Source organism: Macaca fascicularis, chromosome 5 (assembly GCF_037993035.2).
Source record: "Macaca fascicularis isolate 582-1 chromosome 5, T2T-MFA8v1.1".
NCBI classification, from domain to species: domain Eukaryota; kingdom Metazoa; phylum Chordata; class Mammalia; order Primates; family Cercopithecidae; genus Macaca; species Macaca fascicularis.
This window is the reverse complement of record NC_088379.1, coordinates 139,675,424-139,681,358: the sequence shown is the minus strand read 5'-3', so window position 1 is coordinate 139,681,358 and position 5,935 is coordinate 139,675,424.

Sequence of the window (5,935 nt, the reverse complement as noted above, 5' to 3'; positions counted from 1 at the left end):
TCTGCCAGGTACAATTTGGAAAATACAGTTGCTATATTTTTTCACAATTTTACTTTTGCTCTTTTGACTCAACCTGGCTATATAACTAGAGATAGTATACACCGTTGAGTAAAATTTTTGAATAAGACTATTTAGAAGGCACTTTTAAATATTTGTTTTATTTATTTGCTATTGTGTTTAACTTCCTACCATCACTTTCATCAACAATATGGTATGTTAGAAATATTTACATAAACACCTTTGAGAGTTGTGGCCAATTACAAAGTTTAGAATAAACAGTCAACAAAAGACTGCCATTATTTCAGATATCAATTGAAAGTTCACGAGACAAGGTACACAACACTACTCTTGTATTTGATTTCACTAGAAGGACTCACAGAACTCATTTAAAGCTGTTTTACTTGTGGTTACAGCTTATTACAGAAAGAGAATACAGATTAAAATCTGCCAGGAGATGAAGTATTATACCTAGGTCAGAATCCAGCAAAGGTACCAAATGTGAATCTCCCATTGCCCCCAACCTGGGGGAGTGGCAAATTTATTAGTTTCTAGGCATTAACATGTAACCATACACATGAAGTATTATTAACTAGAAAAGCTTTCAAGTCTTTGGTGTCCAGAATTTTTAGTAGGGTTCAATCACTTACCATTGCTGTGGCTGGCATTTAGTCTTCAGCCCTTTCTGGAAGTTGGACTGACATTTTTATTCCCCAGTCCCCTTTGGAGGCAGAATTGAAAACTTGTGGTCCAAAGATTCCATCGCAGAGTACTTTTTGACTGGATAGTGGCCAAAGCTCCCAGACAAAGACATTCCCATCAGGAAGGATATTCTAGTGGCCTAGAGATCACTAACCAAGAGCCAAGGATGAAGGCCAGACCTCTCTTTTGGTAAAGCTGATTCTTCACTACGCAAACGTTAAAATTACTAAACCTGAAACAGGCACATTGAATTCAGCAAATGAATGAGGCAATGAGTTTTTTCATCTGTTTTTTTGTTTGTTTTTGAGACAGAGTTTCACTCGTATTGGCCATGGTAGAGTGCAATGGTGTCATCTCGGCTCACTGCAATCTCTCTTTCCCAGGTTCAAGCGATTCTCCTACCTCAGCCTCCTGAGTAGCTGGGATTACAGGCATGTACCACCACTCCCGGCTAATTTTTTGTATTTTTAGTAGAGATGGGGTTTCTCCATGTTGGTCAGGTTGGTCTTGAACTCCTGACCTCATGTGACCCACCCGTCTTCGCCTCCTAAACTGCTGGGATTACAGGTGTGAGCCACTGCACCCTGCCACCATTTTTTTAAAAATATATATTTGGATTTCTAAAAATTTCTGTGGCTTAACACAGAACTATAGTAAAATCATGATATAATTCAGAGATGCTAACTTGCATATTGTTAAAAACTTTCAGTATGAATTTAGAACGTCCTGGTTTTGCATTTCAATTCAGTTATTAAGCATGCAACATAAGAAAATACAGAACAGAAAGTGTTTTCCATCCCTGTTTCCAAATCAGCCCCTTATATTAAAGTGAAATTCTCATGGGTGCCTTGCTTCAGCATCACTTCATGAGGATGCATATCTATGTATGTTAGACATAGGTAAGTGGTGTGTGTATGTGTGTGTGTGTGTGTTTCTCCCTCAACCAGATGCACAAGGAAGAGTAAAGCAAAAGCAAACTCTCTTCTCCAACTCTCTTCTCTCTATTTTCCCATTTGCCCTTTCTCTAAATATAAAAGAACTTCCTTCTTTTATATTCACTGGAGTAAACTGACTGGCAAATGAGAGCCTTATTCCCATTATCCACACAAAACTCATAATCAATAAGTGAATAGCAAACAAATTTCACTATTATATTTCATACTGTGATTATTTCATTCATTATTAATACTGTAATTAAACATTATAGTATTTCATACTGTAATAATTATCATTATTCAGTATAATAATAAGAGTATATCATTTCAAACAAAAAGAACTCCTAAAATATAAGAAAGAAATGTTCTACAAAAACTTGACAGACCATTAATGTAAAATTTACAAAAGAAGAAATACAAAAATGATCAAACTTAACATTTTCAGCTACACTAATAGGTAGAGAAATACCAACTGCAGTGACAAAAATTTTATATTTTTGCAAAATAGATTTCCAGGAACATTCTTTGTTTTGAGACAGAGTCTTGCTCTGTCACTGCAGTGGCACAATTGCCACCACTGCAACCTCTGCCTCCTGGGTTCAAGAGATTCTCTGTCTTAGCCTTCCAAGTATCTGGGAATACAGGTGCTCACCACCACGCCCAGCTATTTTTTTTTTTTTATTTTTTATTTTACTAGAGATGGGGTTTCACCATGTTGGCCAGGCTGATGTCGAACTCTTGACCTCAGGTGATCCGCCCGCCTCAGCCTTCCAAAGTGCTGGGATTACAGGTGTGAGCCACCACACATGGCCTGCAGCAACATTCTTAAATACATTTATTGGGATGAGATCAGGGACCATATTTAAATTCCTTTTTGGTATATGCCCAAGGGCTACCATGTTAGCTTGCAAGTAATAGACAATCAATGCATATTTATTCAATATATTTTAGAGTATAATTCTAGATTGAATGTATTAATGTATTTTGCTTATAATTTTTTATTTATTTATTTTTTTTTTTGAGACGGGGTCTCACTCTGTCGTTCAGGTTGGAGTGCAGTGGCTCGATCTCCGCTCACTGCAAGCTCCGCCTCCCGGGTTCACGCCATTCTCCTGCCTCAGCCTCCCGAGTAGCTGGGACTACAGGCGCCGACCACCTCGCCCGGCTAGTTTTTTGTATTTTTTAGTAGAGACAGGGTTTCACCATGTTAGCCAGGATGGTCTCGATCTCCTGACCTCGTGATCCGCCCATCTCGGCCTCCCAAAGTGCTGGGATTACCGGCTTGAGCCACTGCGCCCGGCTGTTTTGCTTATAATTAAAACAAGTTCATAAGCTTTGATAATTGACTGAATGGAATGTAGTATTGACAGTTTTTGTTAAATTTGAAAAGCTCACTCTGGACATATTTCTGAATGTAAGCCCAGCTTATTTCTATGTTGTAGATTGTAATTAATTATCAAAGAGGAGGAATGTAATTTGGACACTATAGCAGCAAAGCTGCTTTCAAAATCTTTCTGTAGTAACTAATTCCTGATGTATATAAAATTATGTATGCACGTGTGTCTGTATATAAGTATGTGTGTATGTATTTACTATTTGTGATTCTCATAATTACATGGCAAAATTCATAGAGTTGATTATGAATATATTATGAAAAAGATTAAGAAAACCTACTCTAAAACATTGATTAATATCGTCAAGACTAGAAACATTTATTAAATATGGAGATGAAGCTAGAATTCAGTCTTCTGACTCTCAGTCCATTACTCTCCTTCTACAGTACTAGACATCTTCTCTTTCTAGTTGGAGTCTTGGAAACCCTAAATTTATCTTCCTATGCACAAAGTAACATGAAGAAATATTATAATACTACATATAATTAAAGCAGAAAAAGACTATTTTTGCATATATAAATTTCTAACTGTTTTAAATCTAGTACTTGTAAACACTAATTTCATACCTAATGTAGAAGATGAAAAAGGGAAAAAGCAACTCTTAAAAATGGTTTTCGTCTTTTTCTGGGTAAGTTGTTGCTTCTGTAGTTTAGTTTCCTTTCAGCACTATCAGTCTCTTTTAAAGTAGCAACACATTTGTATCTAATACATCTTTTTCAAGGACTATTGTGCTCTTTTAGATAATTGTTTTTCTAACATCATTAGGGCTTTCTAGGCTTTAAGTTTTCACAATGAATACTACAAGATAATTTGAACTAAAAAGAGAATAACTTGTAGAAAATTGTTGTCTTCCCTCAGTTTTAAAACAGAATGAACCTTAAAACTGAAACTTATTATTTATTTAAGCATTAAATACATAGCTAAATCAACTTAGCTTATATAAGGCTCAAAAATTTCTGTTGTCTGGAGAATATCTTTTCCAAAGTTCCACTCACTGTTCCACTAATGATTTAAATTTTAGATTCAGACGTATTAGAAACTATAGTTCTAATAAGTATGAAGGTCATCTCTGTTCACAAATATAAAGGCTAAGATCAAATAGCCTAGATTTATAAGTAGGCAAATGGGGGTACTTTTGTCTCTGTTTGTTACTTACCAATTAATAAGTTACCAAATAATTTATCATTATAAATATTACAATCTTATAATTATCGTGATCATCACCATTATTTTACTACTTTCTCCAGTTTATTAAATATATGAGATAGTGTATACGGTTTTATACTTTTAAAATTAGGATAATAAAACTCAATCTCCCCAAATCATATTTTAGAAGAACAAAAGTTTTGTCTATTTTTTATCAATAACAGGCACACCTTTGCAAATTTTTGACACAGAATGACACATTTTGGCAAATATTTTCTGCTGTTTATTCCTAAGAAAAAAATATTTTTCTTGGTAAAATTTCACTGAGAATGCATGATCTCATGATATTCACTATTTAAAATAACTATGAAGAATTATTAAAAACTGAGCCTATTTTTATGACCTATATGTTTAATTTCATTTGCAAGTATTATGAAATAAAATGTATTAATTCAATATTTGAGTCGTGTTGTTTGATAACTTTAAGTCAACAAAATATTTTATAGTGAAATATTTTATAATTATACAATCACCAAAGTAAAATAATTATTTAAAAAATGTTAAGAAATTATCAAACCGCCTTGTAAAACATGTATTCTAATCTCAGTTTACTTGAAATTATGTCCTACTATCTAAATTCCCTGATGAACTCAGGCAATAGGGCTAGCAAAATGCAAAAATTTTACAACTTCGTGGCAAAATATGTACTGATTCTCAGCTTTTTCCTCAAGGCTAAGCATTCACAGACAGTCATGGACTACATTTCTCTCTACAATGTAGTTATGTTGACAGTGATATAGATCACTAAATTATTTTTTATAATTCAAGATGTTCAGGGTAAACATCTTGATCAAACATATGTTGATTTCATAGAACTTGAACAACTTCCTCTCTCTCTCTCTCTCTCTCTCTCCTCTCCCTGAGACTACATCTGTGTACTCAGATATATGTATGCATCAACACATGCTATTGATTTTCTCTTCTCTTCTTGATATAGTTACTGTATCCTGATGACCTAATAAAAATTTAAGAAAACTATGTAAAATTAGTTCATTAAAACATTACATGAGGTCATAATATACAGTGTCCAAAATAAAAAGACAGAGGAAGTCTACCCAGTAATCAGCTAGAGAGGGCATTCACACACACACACGCACACACAAACACACACACACACACATGCCCCTAACAAGAATCTAAAATGCTATTGAAATAATCTATAATGACATTTAAATTTTAAGTAGGATACCAAATGATTTTTGTATTAAAGTAAAATATTGTTTTATCTCCCAATTTGACTTTTATGTTTAAGCTATATCCCCTTAGACAAGTACAAAAGATCTAATAAATAATATAATAAAGAAAATAGAAAAAAGTAGTCTATATTCATATCATCTTAAAGAGACATCACTCATTTTTTAAATTAATGGTAGCTAAAAAATGAAATGATTTTAAATCTCTTGCAAGACTTGTTACAGGAATAGCAGTAAATATACTGCTAAAATCTACATTATTCTCTGTTTAAAATAATCTGTTCCAACATTATGTCATAATTTTTTAAAATATCATAAACAAACATTGTGTTATGAAAGTAATGAAGCAATGAAATAATGGTTTCGTTTGATAGTGCACTTGAGGAGAGAGGCAGTTATCTATTGGAAACAAAATTAGTTTGCAAATTCATTCTGAGAATGAATCTATGTTAACAGTTTATTGCTGACAATTATTTGAAAGTAATGATTCAAAAACAATGCAGATAAA